General features: G+C 36.6%; 1 protein-coding gene across 1 annotated transcript in view; it reads right to left on the reverse strand.

The window, feature by feature from the left end:
• The window catches only part of LOC105830188, a 128,791-nt gene that overhangs the window by 23,228 nt on the left and 82,545 nt on the right, over window positions 1-23,018 (reverse strand). Inside the window, exon 3 of the mRNA XM_028189306.2 lies at window positions 21,748-21,867. The gene's annotated coding sequence lies outside the window, so the exon portion shown is untranslated. The remainder of the gene's footprint in view (window positions 1-21,747; window positions 21,868-23,018) is intronic.

Below are 23,018 nucleotides of genomic sequence, written 5' to 3' on the forward strand. Positions count from 1 at the left end.
GTGGTAATCCGCGCGCGGCTGGCGCTTTCCCCCCCCCCGTCCCCCTCCGCCCCCTCCCACCAACGAGAGTGCTACGTGCTACCATGCGTCGCTTCGGTCTGAAAGGCAGCCGTTAACAGTTTTTGCAAAATAGCCATAAAATGGAGGAACTCTGCCAAAATCTGTTTCGCATTTGTTTCCGTCCTATCTACGTTTCAATTGCGATCGGAAATATGCTGACGGAATTTCGCAGTAATACGAAACACCCTTGGATGTAATAAAGCCGCTTCGACACCTCGAAGTAGACGTTTTGCAAATTGTCTAAAAACAAACGATCCCTCTTCTCTCAACCTCGGCATCGTTTTACCTGTGGCTACCTCGACTACGGCGAATTAGCGACGTTTATCCGGTGTAATAAAGCGCTTAAGAAATAGCGTCGGTATTTAAGAGATTAGCAGCCGGCGGGGGGGAGAGAGAGAGAGAGAGAGAAACTCTCCTTTGTAGTTGACAAATCGAGGACAATCCAGCCGAGCGGAGAGATTGCGCGACGTCAATTTCGAAGATATCGTTCCGCGCGCTGGCTGCGGCATTCTCGCGCCGCCGCCGCCGCCGCGCGTTTGCTTTATTAGGCACGGACTCGACTGTATGTCTGTTTATCGTTAAACCACTTTTACGGAAACACGCTCGGGGCAAGATAGATTACCCGCGCCGTGAACGAGCGGGCTCTTTACCTTGAGTTGCCGCAACGCTCGTTGTGCAGCCGGCTCTCTCCGCTCCCAGCAAGCGTAACGATCCCCCGACGGCGCGGCGCGTATCTGGACCGCGCGATGATACGAGCCCTCTCTAAATGGGAAGCCTGGCGGCCCGGTCGTTTTCGCGATAAAGACGCGAGCAAAGTCGCTCCCTCCCCTCCCGCCACACAGCAGACGGAGAATTTCATTAAGCCGCGACGATACCCGCCGAGTTGGGAGAAAGTTAATGTCGGATTCCGACCGTCATTTACAGGAGAGGCGAAGCGACCGGCCGCAGAATTCGCACCCTTCGTAAAAATCGCCGTGAGAGACGCCGAATAAAATTAACTTTATGATGTACGACTTCTTTTTTTTTCTTCCTTTTTTCTCTCCTTCGAAAAGGGGAACTTCTGAGGTCTCGTCTGATCCCTTATACGCACTTGTAGATTGCTTTCGAGAAACTTTGCTTTTTGCTATTATTAAGTGCCTCGTCTACTTGTTGAATTGTCATGAAAAAAAAAAAAAAATGAGAAAGATAGATGTATGTACATACATACTAACATATACATATATGTATATACATACCAGCGTACGCTACATTTGAAACAGATATTACATTGGCAATCAATATCGTTAAAAAAACAATTGAAAGGCTTACACGTGTAACATTCACTTTGAGTCAATAACGTATCATGCGTTAAATTTAATCGATATCAAAAAAATAATTTTTTCCGCTTTCTCCTTTTCCTTTTTTTTTTTAGGTATAATAAGCTTATACAATAGGTATAACAGTTATAATAATTTTTAGGTATAATAAAATATAATAAACGGTAGCAAAGATGCACCATACGGCGAAACGGAAACTTAAAGAAAATCCCAATAAAGTACTAGTCAACTCCGGTATTCTGAGACGAGAAATTTTCTACGTTCTGATTCGCGCGCGCGAAAGTTCGAAAACTTTGAAAAATTGCACATCCGTACGGACCGGCTATAAATAATAGTTGGCGGCAAGAAGCGCGTGACTTATGTTGTATGCGACCGTGTGTCTCTCCCAGTGCATTAATATTTTCTCGGAATCTCGACAGGGCTATGCCTTTTTATTGCAACGTACGCGCAATGTAAATCCAAACGCTCGTATCGTACGGCCCGAAACGCGCGATATTTCTTTTTCATCTGCGGCAGACACCGGCTGTCACCGAGCGTATGATCTGCACATTACCAGTTTCTAACGAGGAAAACACTAGCTACCCGGACATTCCAGGCATACGTGCGAGGTGTAATGGATACAATTTTTTAATATTTATATACTTTAAAATATTTCTGAGAATTTCGCCTCGCAAAATCAAATTGTTAAATTGATTTGCAAGGAATAACGATTAAAAAAAAAATTGCTCAAACGCGATATCATCATACAAGCAAAAATCAAACTTCGTTATTCGAAATAATTGCCCAATATCCACTTATCATTAACTGAATATCAGTTCGATATTTAAAAATAATCTCCTGTCACTAAAACTTTCTTTATAAATGACGTCGGGAATACTATCTTCCCTTATAAACATTATAACGACAGTAACAATAAGTAAAAAAAATAGATAGTGATTTGTCACTATCGACACAGAAGGATGCCAATATTTGTTGCCGTTTTAATTTAGTTTTTAGATGGCACGATATTCGATATTCCAATATCCACTATAGTCTCCTATTTTTCAATATTCCATTTTTTTAAACCGATGGTATCCGTTTTGTTTTCAGCTTTACTGAAACATTACTGACTATATTACTTATTCATCGTGCGACTAGGAGACAATAGCTCAAAAAAGCATTGTCCCATCAAAAGGAATAACGGAGCAAGTCAAAATTGAGAAGAGAAGAAACGAGAAAAAATTTGAATCATGCATCGAGGTCCGTCTTAACAATTAAAAAGCTACGGAAACTTAACCATTTCGGAATAAATGCTCGGGGTTTGGAGTAGAGGCTCCATCATTTTATACAAAAGTCCGCAGTAATACGAAATGATTGTCGTTGCAGATGTTTGATAATTCCGACAAACAGCGATAAATGTCATCGGTGCGCTGAACTAATCGCTTCTGTCGTTCGTAATAAAATGGAATAACGGCCGTTGATTTCGCGGCTGTGTTCTTTCGGTTAAACAAACGAGTGAATCATGTGCGATTATCGGCCAAATCTATTGGAAGTAATACTGTGTTCACAGTGGCGCGTGCAAATTATACAGATTGATTGCTTGCGGTAATGAATTGCGAGATCGATGAACATTGCACTTGCGGCACGACTTCATGCTATAAATCTAAACGTGCCGTTACATTAGTGCATTACTGTAAAATGGTTTAACATAAAAACTGTATATGTGATAGGTACGCTGATTATTTTAAATTGCGTGTGTGTCGCAAAGTTCGAGGGGGAATTCTAAATCAATACGAACAGCTCTGGCTTAAACTGCACAAAATAATTTATTAAATTTGTGCTAAAAAAATTTATTTCCCTAAATTTATCTACCATTACTAAAATAATTTATTTACCATTACTAAAATAAACACGAAAGAAAACATTGGGAGAAGTGTAAATAACTTACGGCAAATTCATGAAATGCCATATAAAAATAAAGCTATTAGTTTAGTGTAAAATATTTTTACACTAAAAATGTAGGAAAACATTTTTAATAAAATAAATCTTTCTATTGTATTTTTCGTAAAATACGTTATTTTGTTCTACATTAAAATTCTTATGGAAAAAAAAGTACAAATAAAAATATTAGACCAACAGCAAAACTTTGTAAAAAATACATTTTGTAATTCTGAGCATCTTTATCGCGAGAACCGTTTTCGTGCTTTATTGATCTAATGTTCGCATGGTTGCATTAAGAAATTGTCAGAAAATTATTTTCGTGCTTCATTAATCTAATGTTCGCATGGTTGCATTAAGAAATTGTCAGACCTTGACATAGAAACTTCCTCATTTGCCTGAGAATAATAACCTTTTCTCCGTTTTCTGCATTCTTGCTTCTCTAATTTTCATATAAACGTCAAGTCGAGTTTCGGATGTCGAAACGAAGCGGCTGAAAAAAGATCATTCTATTATACACATGCTCGTATATATGTATATGTACGTTCATATACACACACATTACGAGCTAGAAGGATAACAAAAATCGTTGCTCTGCTTCGTACACTTGGTCTTGGATGAGCATACGCAGCCAAGCGGCTACGAGGCGGATATCTATGCAACATATGCAACATAGGTTCCTCCGGAAGAACCTCTAGAAAAGTAGAGCCAGATGTGGCACTGTTTCAAATTGTCCTAAGACTGTCACCCGTCGTTCTTTACCGGAGGTGAAGCGTGTTACTCTCAAATACGTCTCCGCCGCGCATTTTTCGCACAAAAATAGTTCCTCCCTCCGTGGATAAATTTTAAATAAGAGTCATTCCCGGGCTCGACTCAACCGACAACGTTTCTTTCCGTCGTCGGGATTTGTCATCGTATTTTTATTTAATAGTTCGCCACAAAATTTCAGCGGGTAACATTTGTAGCATATTGCATTTTAAAAAACACGAGAAGCACTTCGTATAAAAACAGTAATACAATATCTTCTCACGCTTTTTATGTAAAATTGAAAAATATGTATAAAAAGAGCTAACTGATAACCATATCAAAGTTGGCGTCAAATTTCTTTTACCAGCAATTTTATCGTGTAAAGGATTATCTGATAATAAAAATCAAAGCTTTCTGGTACAAATGCGAGAACAAATAGAAACTTTATTCTTCAGTTTCAGCATATGTAAGGTACCTGTACCCAATATGGGCCCAATTTGGCTCCTCCCCATTTTCAAATAGTTACACAATGAATTTTATAGATAACGCTAATATATCATATAAATATATCATATCGCTCAGGAAGTCGATATGATGTATTTATGCTAGTTAACTGAATATTTCCTTTCTACGGCTTGTAATCACATTTTATTCAAATTATATTCTTCTAAATCTAAAATTTCAAAGGTAAGTTTTTGCTTTGTGTAACTATTATGTAACAATTACAAATATCAACAATTCATATTATTGTAACTTATTTATGCTTTTCAGTACTGTATTTATTTTAGATTTTTATTAAAACATCTCGTTTGTAATTAAAGAAAAAAAGCTCTTTGTATTGTGAAACCATTATGGCCAAAAATACTACTAAAAATACAATATATTTTATTAATACACAAAAAAGTTAAGATTCTGTTTCTTTATTTAATGTTTAATTTTTTATTAATATTTCTTGTCTTTCTTTATTTAGTTGAAGCTTTTTGACAGGTAAAAGTTAAGATAAAGCCCCTTGTAAATAAACACAGTTTCATTATTTAATGAATAGCTGTATATCAATAAATGCTTAATTAAACGTGTTGATTTTGTTATTTCACATTAAAAAAAAAAAAAATTATGAAAAAGAAGAAAATACATAACTGGGCCACATTGAGTATATATGTAATCAACACCTATCTTTTGTTAAATGTACTATATTTATAAATAATTGAAAATATTTCACATATTTTTTTTTAATTTCAGAAATGTCTCCTATTTTAAATCTGACAATTATTTTTTCAATTTCGTATTCATCAAAAAATTACAAAATATTCAAAGTTTAGAGGGATATATTGGGTACCTTAATATGAAGCAAAATGTATGATGTGTATAATGTCAATTATTAATAATTTAGCTATTCAATCTCGCATTTAAAATCATTGCATAATTGAATCAAATGTTTTTTTTACGTAGTGTAAAGAGTGTAGTATAACTTAGAAAACAGTAAAAAGTAAAAAGGGATAGATTATAACACGAGAAAATAAAGCTTATGTATTACAAAAACTAATGTGTACATTAACGATTACTAGCGTTCCTTTTTTTATTAAAAAAAATTCAAATATTTAAATAAATAAATGAATTAAAACTGTGACAGTAAAATACTTTTTATTTTCTATACAAAATCGATTGTTGAACTGTAAGAAACAAAATATAGGCTATGTCTCGAGATAAATTTCACAATCAATCTCTCAGTTGAAAATACAACATGCAAATACAAAAATAAATCTTTCAAGATCTCTATTTATTACATCTCACAAAATTGATTTCAATGAAGTTTTTATATAAACGCGATTTAAAAAAAAGACACAAGTTTAAAATATAAAAAAAATAAAAAAGATTGTGAGAAAAAGTCTAAAATATTTGATAAAAAAATAAAAGATCGTGAGAAAGAACCTTAATAAAAATCCATTAAAAGAATTAACCTGCTAGAAATTCAATAAAATGTCAAACATTTTTCATATGTTTTACCAAAATATTTAACTATCTTTATTTATAACTAATAAAATTTTACTTATATTTCGTGTATGCCCTATAAGATAATGTGGTCTATACGGCGCTCTGTGTAAACTATACGCAAGTATAGTTTATAACTGTTTACAAGTATAAATATAATTGCAAGAACCAGTACTCATCATTAATAGTATAACTCTTTTTTTTCGGATAACTATCTCTACATACTTATCTTTCTAAAGATATACATTACAAAATTTACCGATTCCAGATTCTGCCGCAAACGGGACATAAATGGGACGATATGACTACGATAGATAAGAGGGAAGCGTTCCTTCGTCATGGTCGGACAATAAAACTCATTGTCAGACGGCTATGAGCCATACAGATCTTAAGGCTGCCCCACGCCATTGTCTTCGCGAGCTATTTTCGGAGGCGTTGCCGTCACGATCCGAGGTACAAAAAGATCGCTCTGTTCCCTTTCCGATTGCTCCACGCATTATACAAGGAAATGAGCCATCTACGAAGAATAATTAAAGAAAAATCCATCCTATAATCATCGATTAACATCATGCAATTATTTCCTTTTTTAATTAAATAACTACTATTTTTAATCGGTGCTTTCTTCATTAAATGACTTGATTGCATAAACTTACGTTTACAGTAATGAACGAAAAGAGCGGCATTTTTTAATTCTCATACTAATGGACGTCGTTGAAAAGATTCGATAAGCTAAAGGGAAATAGCTGTTCAAGCTGTTTTAACGCTTTTAATTTACTTTTGCAGAGTAATTGTATCGTCGTTTCGGTCACATCTTGCGTATAATTCAACAAACAAAAGTATTTGTATACGTGTATACAGGTCAATACTTGGAGAAAGCAAAACTTTGTGCTCGCAGTTGGGGAAATACGATAAAGAATTAATTTCTTTAGCCAAAGAATTAATTTCTTACCTCCCGTTAACAACAAATCTTGACGGCGTGTCTCTCCGTTGCCTTAGACAATTAATATTAGATATATTACGGCAATGGGGAGGGATAAACTGCATTATGCAGCGGGAGGAAAAGGGGAAGAAGATTGATCTACATTCTACAATATTCATTCGTTGTTATTATACTTGGGATAGGTAATCCGATAATGCAGGACTAGTGTAGTTTCCCCGGAACAATGTAAAATATCAGCGGCAGAATGAAATGACTAAACTATGTAGCTTTCGTATAGACCTGATATCTGCAAATTTGCCGTAATATCATAAAACTGCAGTTTTTCGCGTCTACTAAGTATTAATTTTATTTATCGCATATTTTATATTATTCAACATAGATAATTTTTTTCAAATTGCTATTTTCAGGAACAGACAAAATCTTACAAACTGCATATACTGTATAATATAAAGAGTAGATATAGTAATGCGTAATCTGCATACAACTCGCGAGCTGCAGGCTTCATTGTTACAAATTATTATGTATAATTAAATAATTATCAAGTTATATCATAAATAATTATAACTCAGGATTTAATATTATAATTATAAATTATAGATGTATATTATCTTCATTTAGCTAAGAAGTTATTTGGCTTACGCTCGATTAGAGCATTTTTAATTTGTTTTTTTTTCTCGTCCGTACATACGTAAAAAAAAAAACGAAAGTTTATCCTAATTGTCCGCCGGCACAAATTGAACTTTACAGGAATAGCCGCCGCTTCCTCGGTTGCGCTTCGTCGGCGGATTTATGTTCGCGGTAAAACTATTTTTGCGACAATGTCGCGTCGACAGCGACAACGACTACCTTCCAGGCGCTAGTTGCGTTTCGACAATGTTGTCAATGACGAAAGTTTCTTCGTTGCCGACAAAGTTGGCTGCTGCGAACGCAGCATCGCAACGACACACAAAACGACGGTGTTCAATAGCGTACCAAATAAAATACAAATAGGCATAGGGAAAATACGCACTGCCGACGAGGCATGAAATTTGTTCGAACTACGAACAGGAATATTTGATTAAGAAAGTACAAAAATATTTCATTTGGTTGCAACTAAACATAGACGCTTCTAGTTCAGTAATTTAATCTTTTAAGAGCAAGAAATTTGTGAATTTATATTTACTTTTTTATTTTTCCCAATTACTTGTTTTCTCTCCGAGTAAGTATATTTTTCTGAGAAATATTCAAGAGTCTAAATTTCAAAGATCCGTTTCATTGGATTAAAGATTTCCAAATATAGCTAGGTAAAATGGATTCTATTACCTTTCTAAATTGAACAAATTTCATAGTATGCGACGCCGATGAGAAATTCTCTCGAAGAAAGGCGTGAGCATGTCGAGTTACCTCGAGCAGAAATAACGCGTTCGCAGATGAGCTATTAGATCAGCGCACATCTCGCTTGCCATTAAAATAGATGAAAAGTAAACAGGAATAATTGCAGGGGCGTGCTTGGAGCGAACGGTTCTTCTTGCGGTAGTCTCATAACGACAGGATCAGACACATATGACATGTAAGTTATGCGTATACGTCCTTTGTGCAGAACACTTTGTTTGAACTATGATCTGTTTCATTAATTCCGAACAAAATTTTTTATTAATTACAAATACCGTAGCACTTGCAGACTCTTTGGATCACAAATAACTGAAAATTGAGAGATATTCAGGGATCTCTAAATATTCGTAAATATCAAATATAAAGATAAAAATTGGTTACATCAATCAGCAGTGCATTAATTAGTGTCTAATAATTTGTGTAAATTTTTACTATCTCCAACTTCTATGAATGCTGCGCGCTGCAGTTTTTGTTGGTTTTAAAACACAGTCCCTACATAACGAGAATTCCCTACGGAATGAGTAATTTCACTAATTAAATTGATGAATAATTTAATAGTATTCATTCTCTCAAGCATCTGTAAGATTTCCTCTGAAAAAAACTTAAGAATTTATTGTGAAAAATAACATTTCAGTCAGGATTCGTAAATAATAAAACGTTATAATAATTATTTAATTTAATAATTTAAACAACCTTTAATAATTTCTACTTTACATATGTACATTAGAAAGATAAGTTTAAATGGCAATTAAAATATTTCAAAAGAAAAGAAAAGAATAGCTTTAAACTTGATCTAATTAAGATCAATTAAGATTAATCTAATTCATTTAATTTAATAAAGAATTCTGTTAGGATTCTGTAAGTGACAGAGGAAAAAAAAAACAAAAGACAGCTGTGATATGCTGTATATGTGCGACACGAAATAGCAAGTTTAGACGATGTCGTGCAAAAATAAATTAAGGGATTCGATGTAGCTTGACGCCGAAAGACGGGCAATTATGGTAAATTTCCACGAGTAAGAGTAGAACGACAATAGGAATGTAATTATTGTTTAAATTAGGTTTATATCAAGACTGTCAAAGAACGAATGCATTAAATGGCGAATGTAATTAAGTGAATGTAAACCATTATACAAAAGTAAGTCGGAAAATCATTTGACGTTGGAAAGGCCAACAAATTTATCTCAATTGCACTTATTTTATTACAGAAAGAAAATATTTTAATAAAATTAAGAAGTTTATTTATATGTGTAATGAATAATTATATATACAACTCACATACATTGCAACCAAAATATTATAGATACATAGGAATTTTAAAAAACAGTCACATCGATCAAAACTTTTTTTCAGTGGATTATAAATCTGTAATTCAATCATTAATAAGTGTATTAATATCTAAAAATTGTAATTAATATTTTTAGAGTTAATTTGGTATTTAAATTTTCATAATATAAACAATTCTGGAACAAATCTTTTAAAAATACTTATGTTATTTAACCCATTTGTAATAACATATATATCATCGTTAGATTCTACACCTCGTAGGAAGCTTACACGGCGCTTAGAATCGATCAAACGAAGTTTGAGCGAATCTAAGCATCCTATAAATCTTCTTCGATTTCTGTAACAAGTATGATCGCGTAAAAACTTTTCTAACTTCAACTTGCAACTTTGGAATACGGAAAACGTTTGGGGAGACCGATAAGAAAACCGAGTATCCGACAGTATTATCGGGGCAAATGCAGCTTATATGGATGCTTGAAGTGCGAAAGCTCAACAAGCGGATAAAGTTACACAATATGAACTGTCATCAATCTAAGAAAACAAAAATATTCTATCCGGCTCTATAGAAATATCCCATATATTCTTCTCTTGTGTGTATTGTACATACATGCTTTAATATCATTTATTTGAAATTCATAGACTGAAAGACCTTCAAGAAAATCTTAAAGGAAAAGATCTTTGAAAAATATATCTACAGAAAAAAACATTGGAATTAAAAAAGATACGTTATTCTTTAAAATATATAAAAAATATTTTTTATTATTTTAAATTAACAACCGAATAAAATTTGAATTGAAACTATTTTACAACTTGTATTAGCAATTTGGAGACAAATATTTTTTAATTAAAATTCAATTATAAAATATTCCCTTTTTTTAACATTAAAAGAAAAATAGTTTTTGTTATCATTGTACTCCAAGCTTTTATATTTGCAAAAACAAGATCAATATTATATAAATAAATTTTACAATAAACTAGCGAAATTGTTCCGTGGATTGAAGCATAATAATCTATGTAATATTATTTTATATTTTTTGTATTTACTTTTAGAAGGAATTTTAAAATATAAAATAATTATTAATATCAATAACAAAATTAATAAAAATAAAGATTATGTTTATATGTAACACAAGGTATTTCTTAAATTGAATAAATTTTGCGACGCGAGTGATGATACTTCCAAAGCCACCGTTTAAACGTTACATTAAATTTTTTAATTACACATTCAGCTGACCAACCGAGAAAATATCATATTCAAACTCGAACTCTCTGTCGGCAGAATAAGCCATAAGAAAAGTACACCCTTATCTTTGAGAACCCGTCGTGCTCGATGCTCAACAATGATCCTCGGGGGAGAAACAGAGACGAGCGTGTCGACGACGCTGACAATGCCGTCCACGACAAGTTTTCTTGCGGCGAGGTACACGGCTGGATGCAGAAAGTACAACGCCACGGTGCACTGTCTATGATAAAGCGTAAGAACAGTAAGAAACATACAACTCGTTATAAATATGTCACTGCTCCTAGAAAAGAGTATGTAAACAAGTAGAAGTTCGCCTTTAACGTCCTCAAATGTACGAGAGAGTGAAGTAATGTTATAACTTTTATCCATTTCTCAAATAAAGTCTAATTTTCGAAAGTAGTCATAAGCAGGTCGAATGTAGAAAATGTGTTGTACAAAATCTTTTCGTGTCAAGAAATCAGGTTCTCTCTCTCTCTCTTTGCATTTTACAAAGTTTTAGAATAATATGCAGTCTCGTAAGGGCATCTATTTTTTATTCACTCATAAAAAGTATGGGTATCTCGAAATTGATAAATCCGGCATCTTTTATCGTTACGTTTTACATCTCCAAAACTTGTAGAATTCTTCTAGTTTTACTCTTTTTTTGAATACGTTGCTCGTGCTCGTATTATACGATAAATATAAATCTGAGTTATGTTAACATGTATTCATTTCGACGTAGTAACAAGTTTGATATTAGATTTTTGCTGCACGTGTAATGTAATCAAAGTTGGTGCAACGGTATAAATGTCATACATACATGTATATATATGTACGTGCATATAGCTATATTGTGTACCACTTTTACAGCAACAAGAAGTTGGACGTGCAACACGTCTCTAGCATCAAACTTCTTGCTACTATCGCACGCGCAGCATCGATTTGCATCAAGATTGAATAATGAACTCTTTTTTTAATTCTTCGGTGAGCTTACAGATTTCCGTCTGACGCTGTCACGAAGGGCGTCTCAGGCTTTTTTCCCTCACGATACGAACGTATCGTAGAAAGGTCCAAAGGACGGATGCAAGACGGTTGCTTCGTTTCACAAACGAGCGATCTCGATTCCTACCGTTAGAATTGATTATTACAGCAACGCGATTCGATTGCGAGCATTCCAGAGACACAAAGGGGCCGATGTCACCGCTCCTTCTGCCTATCTCTTTTAACTGTGCCGTGAGAAAAGATAGAAAAATGGCCGCTATTCGTATTACTCGCGAGCGTAATCGCGATATATCTCTTACGACTTTAAATGGTCTTCGTTTCGCACTAACGACCCTGTCCGCACTTTCTAAAGACTTAAATGGCGAGGCATGACTTTCGCCACAGTCGGCGTTGCCATAAACAGTATCTAGCTTCGGTCGGATGCGGAGCATCTTCGTTGGAATGTCATTTCGTAACTCGTCAGCGATAGAAAGCTAATTCGATATCTCTTCCTTTCAAGAAAATTGAAACAGGATTGTGGTACTCCAACACTAGTCCACTCTAGGATGCTCTTTCACTGCAGAATACTTGCATGAATTTCTTTTAATGTAAACATGCAGGTGCGTGCATTAAAAACAAAACATTATCCGATTTTATCGTCAATGAAAAAACAGTGGATGTCGGAGAAAAAAAATTTTGTAGGAAAAAAAAGAAAAATATCGAACGTTTGTATTATCCCGCGATTGTTTTATCTGGAAATATGTATTTAAGTACGTAAACAAAAAATTGTAATGAGATTTGCAGTAGGAAAGAGGCGGACAGTATAAATTTTCATCCATGTACGTTATGATGGAAATGCAAGCGGATAAGATACAAGGAGATAATGACTTCGCGCGGTGTAAAAAGAAAACAAATTTTCGGTTGATACTGGCCTTCGGATAAATACGAATTGGTTACGATGTCGCACAGCGCGATGAGGCGACACGCGATTTCGAACACGCGCGGCATCGCAATTTCGGTATGCAAATTATTGCTCGCCGCAACGACGTTAGGCGCCATTGCTCGCTCAAAAGTTATAACTGCATTTCCCGCCTAATATCGCCACGCAGAGCTAATTCCGTATAATAACGCGCAGACATTTCGGGTTTAATGCCGGGTGGACTTAAAGTTTTACGAGATGCGACGCACACGGTAGATTTGACGCGCTAGAATTCAAAGCGCGGTCAATGTGGCAGGATGGAGGATACTCTCGGTTTATTTTTTGTTTCCGTGTATGAATCCGATAATGTGAAGAAGACTTTGCAAATGTAAAATATAATAAATAAAAAATGTTATATGTACAAATAATGTTGAAAATTTTGGGTTGCTCCACAAAAAAATTCTTTTTTTAATTTGGATTACCCTACAAAAAAAGCAAAATACTTGCTCTGAAATAATTCTCACTATATGGCAAATAATATTTCCACGTTACATCAAATATCTAAATGTAATTATTTAATCTTAAATATGTGTTTTAGTATAATATAATAAAATATATTAAATATTTGAGTAGAGAGAAAAAGAGAGAGAAACAGATTTCATTTTTCAAATAATAAAGATAAATTTTATATTTTCCATATTTTATTCTTATTTTAACTTTTTCCTTTTATGTCTTTCTTCTTATCCAACGATTCGTTTGAATTGTCATTTCTTCGCACAGACGTGACACGACCTATTTTCTTAATCTTAGCAGTTTGAAGCGGAAAAATTCTGGAACTAATCCGTTATAAGCTTTTAAGTAAACACAACGCTTCCAGAAAGAAGGAACCCATTTGAAGAAAGGTAATTCAATATTTAAAGAAAGTAAAAAACTTTTCGTTTCCGATTGTTATAAAGGAACTAAGCATCCATCTAAGAAACTTATATGTTTAAGAAACATCGGCTTTTTGTCTGTTTCAGAGGTATCAGTGGCAGGTGAATATTGATCGTAAGAAGCCTCAATTGTCACCTCAAATCGCAATCACCACTTTTTATTGGAAAACCCAATACACAACGTCATGTTGCATCGTATCGAAAGCATTTCACGAGAGATAAGAGATGCATAATAGCGTAGCGTTACTGTTGGCGTATTGTATATTATAGATTCACAGTTCTTATTCTTGTGATTAGCAAGATGATTATTTTAGTAAAATAGTAATTACATTCGATATGCTTATTAATTGTTTGTTATTATAACTAATAGATTTAAGATTAAAATATAATAAGAGGGAAATAAAGAAATAAAGTTATAATATAAGATGTAAGAAATAGAATGCTATAGTAACCAATAATTGGAAAATAGATATCTAAAACTGAACTTTTATTAAGTGATTTTAAAATTATGAATCTATAATATATTTTTAAATACAAAGTTAGATCTTGATCAAGCAAGATTTAAAATGCGAACGAAACAGAATAAATTTGCTGCAATAATAGTAAATAAAAGATAGTAAATATGTATGTAACGAGCAATAAATAATAACTGTTAAAAAGTCTCGTAATTGTTTCAATTTTACATAAATTATGCACATACATTTTAATTGAAATATTCGCTTTATTGTATGCTATGCCCAAATATGATTATCTTCTCGCATGGTAATTACACGTGAAATTATATATTTCCTAAATAATTTCACTCAACTCTCCTCATTTCCATTACACAAAAACGCGCATTTAAACCTGTAAATATTTATTACATGCTCGCAACTTTAATTCGAAGCAACGACCAACATTCTCCGGTTGCCGGTTTAACATTTTCACGCGACGCTCGGTGGCTCTTTGGAAACAGTCACATTGGGGATTAACTTCTATTTCTCGTCCGTGTCCTCCATTCCTCTGCCCGAAAGCAACGTTCGCAAACGTTTAATTACCTCGCGCTGTACTGTATTTAAAAAGTATCAAAGTGTCGAATGAGTTTGCTGGCCATCCTACAGCGGCTTTATCACGTAACTAGTATTCGGAAGTGATCGCCGGCGCGCGGGTGCATTTCAATTCCAATACAAATACAATCCAGGATAATCCTCTCCCGTCCGTTTTCTAAAAGCAATGCATCGGCCTACCTAACCGCGTGATTGGCTGCTCCTCTCATTTCATTGTTGAAAAGCTCGTTGGTCTTATCGAATATAGCACGAATAAAATCGCGAATTCATATTTTGCACGCGCAGTGATTATATTTGGTTTCGCATTTAAAAAAATTCAGTACTTTAGCTCAAAATTACGTAATTTCTAAGTAAATCCATGGAAATTTTATATTTGTAGTCGCACGGAAACTTTTAAGTTTAATTGTGAGCTAATTGAAAAGATTGCATTAATGAGGTAATGTAATAATTTTCCAGAGATTATTAAATATAGAACTCGTGCTGAAAATTGTAATAAAATTATAAACAATAAATTATATATATTTTGTCGCTGGAAGTTTATTGTCGCAATAATAAAATATCCCACTTTATTGTTGTATTGTTCGTATTTATACGTATATTATATTATCTTCTCTGTTAATGTACAGGATGCCCTATACAATATCGTATAATGATTTAACAGCGTATCTTGGCGAATTGAAGGCTTGCTTATAATACGAAACCTATTGTGATCTCGACAGTTCAATAATAGAGTCTTGTAATTAATTTTCAACATAAGTTATTAAAGTATTATATAGTACGGGGACTATGATAAAATACAGAATTGTTAAAAAAGTATTTTTTTTTCGCGGAATTACACATGAATTAATTGTAAGAAGAATAAAAGTTATTTTAGCATCATGGAACCCATAAAATTTAAGTTCAAATCAAGTTGTTATAAAATATTGAAAATTAAAAGGGTCGATCTTCTTGTATATTCGAGAAATATTTCATCCACAGAGTCTCGCATATTTTTCTGTGTTTAAAGTATCGTATATGTTTAAAATTACTTTAATCTAAATTTTTCTATCTCTCGTCATTGTATGCAAACGCACTTTGAATCGAAAAAAAGGAAGTCCCGAAACAATTCAGCGCTCGAATCTAATTTTCGCACGTGTTCGAGCACAACGTTGCGCCGCATTCAATTTTTCCTAAAACGATTCTGCTCTTTTGTTATCGTCCGCAAATTCATATTTTTCGATTACATGCGCGACCACATTCGACGAAAAGAAATAGAAAGAGAGAGGAAACAGTAGCCGAGTCAGAGTGTTCGCAAAGTTCAAACTATCGCGTACCTAGCATTTTTTTCATTTCTTTCCTCAAAAATTCTTCGCTATATGATCAATTAGAATCAGGATATTTTTGTATCTCCCTTAAAAAGATATGCTTATTTACTACTATTTCCTTCACTAAAAGAATAATATCTCTTAAAAAATAATAAGATATTGGAATAACAATTGTTTAAAGAAAAATAACTGATTAATGACTCATATTTAATTTTTTGACGAAATATAAAAATTCCGTATAAAATCACATACCCTAAGAATTTATTTCAAAAAACAACAAAACAAATATTTATTTTTCAATTTGCATGCAACGCTTTATTAAAACAATCATAAGGCTTCAGAGTTCTCTAAATAAATTTTTATTACGCCGTATTATTGGAATAAGCGCGGCTTCAAATTTTCTCTAAAGCCGTTTTCCTCATTAGAACATTTCATTAAATCACTGCTTTTAGATCGCTTTAAATCTTTTTTCCATACGACAACATTCATTAGAATAATTAGAACTTCACATTTAAGGGATAGAAAAAACCACCTGCAGAAAAACCTTCAGAGATTGAAAAAGTTTCGTGTAAGCTTCCAATCCGATATTTAAATATACCAATTTTAGTGAATCACCCCGTGTCCGTTGGTGAACTCCTTTCTGCATCGATGATATCACCTCTCTCAGCGCGATCCCCGGCGCTATTGCAAACGATATATATATAATACATATATATATATAGTATATATACGCACGGCGCTCTCGTTGCGCGGCCAGAAAAAAAGTGCTCAAATAGAGAAGCGCCAGGAAAAACGGAGGAGAGACAAAAATCGAGGCTTCCGACTAAACCGGCGCGGCGAGCATCGGCGCGAGCCACAGTTCCCCAGTTCCCGCCGCCGCGCCGGCAACGCGCTACCGCGAGGTCGCCTACTTTTTTTGGAGCGACGCACTCGAAAACGCAATGTTTCTCGCTCCGGCGAGCTTTCCGCCTCGTTCGTTTGTCTGGCAAACGATGTGAATAATGCCACGGAATGAAAGCTTCGCTATCGCGAGGACGCGGCCGGCCGTCCTTATCTATATAACATATTTCCTCTCTCCTGTACTTCAGTCGAAATCTTTCACCGTCTCTCACCCTCTCACGCTCTTCGGTCTTCTAGCGGCATCCCGTTTCCACTTCTCCTCGTTTCGATTCTCCCGCAGCAACCGAGCGGCGGCGGTGGAATCGAACGAGAGGAAAAGAAGGCCCTCCTTTCTCGTCTAGACCCCAGTAATCCACCCAGTCATTATCTAAAACGTTCCGAGCGAAGCTACTAAATGCCATCGGTATCTTTCTCGGTGGCCTCCGTCTCCTCTGCTTCGCCCCCTTTGCCGCCGCCCCGCCGTTCCATCTCTCGGGGTATGCCTTCCGAGATCGCACGGATGGTCTTTTCAACTTCGTACAACTGCGGAGAGAAGGTGGGTGGAAGAAGGGCGCAGCAGCCGTACAGCCGCATGATATTTGCCTGTTGCCAGAGACAAAGTGATGCGCGCGAAAATGATCACGCTAAACGGTACAGAAGGAGCTGACGGTGAAACTCTCCTTTTAATTTCGAACGCTACAACGTCGCGCAGGCATCACCTTTCCGGGTAAAAAGGGAACGAGGTGATATTCCGAAGGAGTTTCGCGTAAATTTTCTTGTCAAGAGCGAACTTATCAGATGTTTAGCTGACAGACACATGAAATATCTATAATAATTTTATATCATTATGTAAAAGAAATATTCGTGAAAAATGATTGCGCAAAGACGAACTTAAATTTTAAACTGTCATAGTCAGATCAAAGTGATGCTATACCTTATTGCGAATACTTGATGACGCATTTAAGGAGAAGAACGCGCGAGAAATTGTGCTAACTGCATCTGTAATTTCTTTATAAATTTTTTGAGCGCATTCATGCCGTGTTCCTTATCGCCACGGAGTCAAGGTCTGAGTGGCCCGCCGAGGCCATTAGCATAAGGTACAGCATCATTTCTTTATTAGAGTCCATCAATCGGTTATCCAAATTTGACCACAACGGTTTAGACTTAATGATAGCCGAGGATAATGGCATGCGCAGACAGAGGCCCGAGACGGGCCGAGGGGCGTAGGGAGAGAAAGAAAGAGGAAGAGAGACGGACGGGTGACACGAGAACGCGAAGTTCTGATAGAAGGAATAGCTCTCGCTGAAGGATCGGCATTCCAGGTGCCTATTTCGAGAATGACTGGACCCCGGGGTTTTTTCGGGTGTCGTATCCGCACCTCTGTTTCGCCCTTTCGTACCACCCTACTCGCCCTTCGTCCGTTGGAATCGCGCCAGTTATCGCGGGTAGTACGAGGAGGACGCGCTCTTTCTCGATCTCCTCGCCGTCGGCGATACGTCGCTCCCTTCCCCTGACATTTCGTTCGATACCGGCGTCCCCGGCATTCACCCGGACCACGAACACTCCCGGCCCGAAGTGCGCCTGAGGTTTTTAATCTCGAGATTCTCCCGAGTCCGAAATCACTGTTCCTTCACTCAAAAATGTGACGGTAATTTGGGAATATCATGGGTACGCGTTTCATCCTCTTTCTCTTCCCCCCTTCCTCCCCCCCCCTCTCTCTCTCTCGCTCTTCTTACACGTTTCTTTATCTGATGATTCTTTAAAAGACCGAAAGTTGTAACTTAACGAAGTAGCGTCCGATTCTTTCAGAATTCTAACGATAACTCCTTGTTCCACGAACATTTATATCGAATTGAATAATTTTCTTGTCTTAATCGCAGCTATAATGATGGAGAAACCGCAGCGTTTCTTATTTCGTTGCAATAACGAAGATAAGATTCTTCAGTCTTCTTACGATGTCGGATAAAGAAATGTCTGAGAAAGATGAGAATCCGAGAGATTTTATATGGAATATCTCAAAATTACGATCATTCTTTTAAGTTGTAGATTCTTCATCCAATTAAAAATTGTTTTTTGTTTAATAAAGCTTTGAGATGCAATGCTCATCACTGTCCTTTCAAATCCAGCATTAATTAATTCTCAAATTAAAAGTTCTATTAAAGTGAAAGCTAGTTAAATGTCTCAGCTTAATTTTACAATATACTGGCTTTGTTGCATAATTATAATTTGAATATCCGCATTCAGACCGGTGTTTGAGGATTAACAACTTCGAGACAACAAATCCTGTCATGCAGGCTTAAAAGCACCAGACGTAAGATGTTTGATTAAACCATACAAGATTATTAAGAATAATAATTAAAAAGAAGGAACAATTAATTCTTTAAATGCAGGACCTGGTACATTTTTATGAGTGATGGGTGACTTATGAGTGACAAACTATCGCATTTTTGACAAAAGTCAAAAGCTTGGTCGAGCAACAGCGAGCGTTCAGCAGTCAATACAGTTTCTGTTTGAAAAATGATTTCCTCGTTCGAAGCTGACCTGAAGAAGGGTTTGTTTGTTCCAAAGCGTCTGGAGCTGAATACTCCACTACCAAACAGTTCAGTCCTCAGCACATACCATAAATTCTGTTCTGTTTTCGGTACAATGGGATCTATATGACTCCACTTGAAAAAAATAAAAAAAAAAAAACACGATTTTTATCCCTTTTTTAACGTTTCGTTATTCGTCATGGCAACGTTTTTCGACGCAACGGAGCCCGAGGAATAGCTCTCGCTGAGGGTTAAGAATCGTGAAATTAGGTACTAGCAGACATCCATATCCATATACGGCACGTACGGCATCAAAATTCCGCCGGCATGCAATATCATAGCGGTCGCGGGGCATCCAGCGCGGTAAAAACTTCGTCCCGACCAAAGAGGCAAAGGACCAAGGAGAGGACGCGGCCAACGCAACGGAACGGGATACGTGCGGCGGGAGAGAGATGCAGCAGCGGCAGGCAGCCATCTTAATTACCTAATTTTTTCGACGGCGTCTTAAAACCCCGAAGACAATTACTAACATGTACGACGGACTCGTCGGGTCCGAAAATGTGGTTTTAAATTTTTGTCCCTTTATGAACACGGGTCAGGGACCGGCTCCTGGCTATTTTTTGGGGCTTTGTTCGGTTCTACAAGGGGCCAATAATAACCAGTCATGCTGGCCATTCGCCCCGACGCGGAGTGAAAATTCATGTCAAAGTTAAATAAAAAATCAAGACAAAGCGTTCGGACGATCGATTTTTGAGTGATCGATTGTTATCGGGGCGCCAGAACTCGGGTAAGCCGAAGAGATATCGCGCGCCCGAAAAATTCAGGGTAATCGAAAGTAATCCTGGGCATCACCTGGACTAAAATTGAATTCAATTTCGCGAATAGATCCGACTCGAATGTCGGATCTCTCGAAAATTTCTGCTGCCGGCGCAACCCCCCTAGTGATTAGAAACACATGCCATTAGCACAGCAGTTCGGATACCTGATAGTTTGGAACTTCCGGCGCAATTTCTTAGTAATGAATGCCTCCTCTTTAATCTTTCTACCTTCGTCGGTTCTAAACGCCGCAATACATAGCTCACGTGTCGCTTTAGCTCGATTTTTTTCCCTCCGGTGAATTTTCTTAGAACCTTAGCAAGGTTTATTTCGCCGAGCGAAGGTGTGTTGTTTTTCGAATTTTTATTTCTTCCGGCACCCCCGTAAGATTGACTGTCCCAAATTTCCGTCTGGCGCATATAAAAATTCAGGCGCAGTAGTTGGAATGTCGATTCTGCCTCGACACATCGACGTATTCGTTCGATAACATACATGCCGCCTCTCCATTTATTCTTCCCTTTTTCCTCTTTCCGTCTCTTTTGCCCTTTCATGTCGCCCTACTATTCTGTTTCGATGAAAAGCTCGGCCAGTTCGGGCGTAAGCGATGGCGAGTATTCAGAAGTGTATTGCAAAAATTGTGCCGATAGAGAGGCAAATCGCGTTCGCACAAGTGGCTTGAAAAATTTAACTTTGGTTGTTTCGTATTTCGATGCCGCACAGAAGCCGTCTCGGTCGCCGCCAATTTTCGGACGTGCATTTATCCGAGACTTCAAATACGGGACCGCGCACGTATTACACGGGGGAAAAAAAAAGGAAAAAAAAAAGGGAAAGATAATAGCACTCCGTTCGCGAAAAGGAGAACAAATAATTGTTCTTTCTCAAAACACATTCCTCTACAATGCGAATGTACAATTAAGATTAATTGGTTCGTGTGCAGCGTACCGTGATAGATGATAGACACAGAAGTAATGTCTCGAGTACCATCTCACCGCAACGGTATATTACAACTCACGCTATTATGTATAAACTGCAGGATGTTTGGAGAATAGATAGCGGTGAAAGAGTATAAATCATAATTATGAGCTTCGCGCATAGCACATAGCAATATAAATAAAACCGCGCCGTCAAAATAATGCCGGCTATCGAGATAACAGAAATCAGACAAACAGTTTATAGAAGATGCTGTTTGGACTCCCGTGCTACTTGGGCAAGCAGTCAGTCTGTATAATCCTATTTCGGGTTCTCTTTTGAAACACGCCACATTCTACATCGACTGTCAATGTGGAAAACTAACATCAAACGCGCGCCAGGTAAAGGAGAACAATAACAGAAAAGGGAGAGAATAAAATTCCCTGAGAAATTTTCTCTCCCCAGATGCAAGTGGCACGGAACGAAAGCACACACGCGTTTCGAAAACGATCGTCAAAAGATCGGCGTAGAATCCGCTAGTAGAACGAGAGGGGCAATGACGACTTGGCATTTGGTACTCACGTTACTTTCGGGCCGGCGATTACGCTTATTGCAGTCGTCTAATAACGGAACATTGTTTTCTGCAGGAGACGAGGCGAGGCGAAGCGAGCCGTTGTTCCGAATTATTCCGCGCCTTTAGACCTGCAACAGGAAGCATAAAATGAAATTAATGTCGTAATAATCGCGCCGCCGCATAACGTAAGTCAGCAAAGCCGCGCCCTTGAGACGGCGGTTAATTCCGCAATAATTGTACTACACGGCGAATTATCGTGATTGTATTACACGCCTTGCAATACACGCGCGTGGACAGGCTCTGGGTGTTAGCACCGGAAACGGAATCGCTTTAATACGCGAACCATAGTCTTGCGTTCTACAGAGCGATTCGGGAGAAAGCAGTAGTGCTTCCAACACATGTTAGATGAAAATAAAAGCAAGCGTATAACTGATATACTGTAATTAACTAATAATTCTGTCTTTGTTTTCACTTATTTTTATCCAGATTATTATAACAAAATTAATTGCATCGATATATAACCTGAGTAAATATACATTTATATATTTAAATATACTTTCGCACAAAGGAGATAGGAACTGCTGGGATAATTGGATATATGTGTTTATAGAACACGTCTTGTTTTAACATTTTAAAATTTCCGCAAGAAAAGTGTGACTATCTCCTTTCAAATCACCCTGTGTGAAGATATAGTAATTTCACTTGTTCATTGTACTTTCATTCTCGCTTTCCTCGATTCACGAGTAAAGTATATTTGCGGGTAGAAAAATCCGGTTCGACGCGGTGTCAGCTTTCCAACAATTCTTTCAGACATAATCAAGCACTCTCCTCGTCCGTGTGAAAAAACGCCACACGCAAATGCTTCATCACTCGACATTCTCATCGCCCATTTAGCGTTAAATGCGGCAGCCCGACTCTCATCTTGTGCCCACGCTGAATGCGATCCTCCCGATAGACAAGCGGAACTCGTGTGAGCTCGGCTTATCTTCAACAAAGATCGCGAAAAAACAGTTGCGCATTCACCGGTACAAGTAAATTTCTTTCGTCGACTTCCGAAAAAAATTGCGTCCATGTATGCGATTATATTGCACATGGTGCAAGAACATGCAAGGGATATATATTTCATACACAATCTCACCAAGTGTATCACTCGGTATAGTTTTAACTACAATTTCCATGATTGATTTAACGCTAGTCTGAGCAATTTCCTTAATAAAAATGTTAAAAGAGACAGCATCGTTTATCACATTTTTTTTCAAGTTATACGTAATATACTTTA

Source organism: Monomorium pharaonis, chromosome 4, assembly GCF_013373865.1.
Source record: "Monomorium pharaonis isolate MP-MQ-018 chromosome 4, ASM1337386v2, whole genome shotgun sequence".
NCBI lineage: Eukaryota > Metazoa > Arthropoda > Insecta > Hymenoptera > Formicidae > Monomorium > Monomorium pharaonis.